Source organism: Aplysia californica, unplaced genomic scaffold, assembly GCF_000002075.1.
Source record: "Aplysia californica isolate F4 #8 unplaced genomic scaffold, AplCal3.0 scaffold00628, whole genome shotgun sequence".
In the NCBI taxonomy this organism is placed as follows: domain Eukaryota; kingdom Metazoa; phylum Mollusca; class Gastropoda; order Aplysiida; family Aplysiidae; genus Aplysia; species Aplysia californica.
In genome coordinates this window covers 382,618-383,741 of record NW_004797898.1, presented here as the reverse complement: position 1 = coordinate 383,741, position 1,124 = coordinate 382,618, and the positions used below count along the sequence as shown (strand labels likewise).

Below are 1,124 nucleotides of genomic sequence, written 5' to 3'. Positions count from 1 at the left end.
GGGGGTTGGAGAGGAGATTGAAAGCGGGCATAATGACTGCTGCTGGAAATTGCGTAAGAGGAATGGATTGCAGGGCTGCTTGTGGGAGGGGCAGAGGTGGTCCAAGTTATGGTCAGTAGTTAGAGAGGTGGGAATAGATAATTGGGTAGGGGGGGTGATGGCAAGGTAGACACTCTTTCTTTTATTTTTATTGAAGAGAAGCGAACTGCTGAAGAAAGTGTAAAAGATTTGGTGTCAGGGGTTTTAGGGAGTGGAGAGGGGGGGGCACAAGCGATCCTATAGCTAGTGGAGGCGGTGAGATAATAGGGGAATAGGAGACGAGGATGGGAGAGGGGGTGGGGGAGGAGGGAGACTGAAGACGTGGCAGTTTATGTCCACCTCCTTCTTAAAGGGACGATGACGTGGGGGCAACAAGTGCCAGGTGGTGGCAGGGTTTTTTCCCCGCCTTTCCCTCTGTGTCCGGGCACGTTCTATTAGGTGGAGAGTCTTTTGTTGCGCTCACACCCTCTCTGGTCTCTGAGGCTGCTCGAGCGGCGTCTTGTTTGGACATCGGTATGGGCGAGCGATATCGACGTCAGCTGTCTCAGCTTGTGGTCACGCACGCCCTTGGCTGCAGTGCAGACGTTTGTGTGAACTTGTGTCTACCGTCTGTGAGTATGGAGGTGGGTGGGGGTGGCGGCAGATTTATCTGGGGAGTCTGAAACAGATTAGATGGAAAGGAAATTGGAGACTAAGTGGGGAAGCGGGGGGGGGGGGTGACTATGAGTCGGATAAGTAGGCTCTACAACGTCGATAACCTCGATTTTCTGCTTCAACTGATTCTACTTTTAAACTTTTGACCCATTTTTCAAACCAAAAGACTGTTTGGCTGCGTTTGGTTACTTTTTGTATAAGTAGGCCTAATTGAACTGATAACAACAACATGTTTAGCATTTATGTCGGTAGTTTGATAGGTGACCAAAAACGAATGTAGGCTTGAATGGCAGAAAGCAGGCATAGACAGTTTGGTAGCAAGACAGGCAGGCAGGTTGATTGTTGTCCTTATCCTTATTCTGAAATCATTTACAGACTGCTTTCCTTTTCAGACATGTTTCAGAAGAAGAAGAAGAAGAAGAAGAAGAAGA

At 48.7% G+C, this 1,124-nt stretch overlaps 1 protein-coding gene across 1 annotated transcript in view; it reads right to left on the bottom strand.

The window, feature by feature from the left end:
• LOC101856605 overlaps positions 1–1,124 on the bottom strand; it is a gene marked incomplete in the record, with an annotated part of 17,612 nt that overhangs the window by 8,715 nt on the left and 7,773 nt on the right.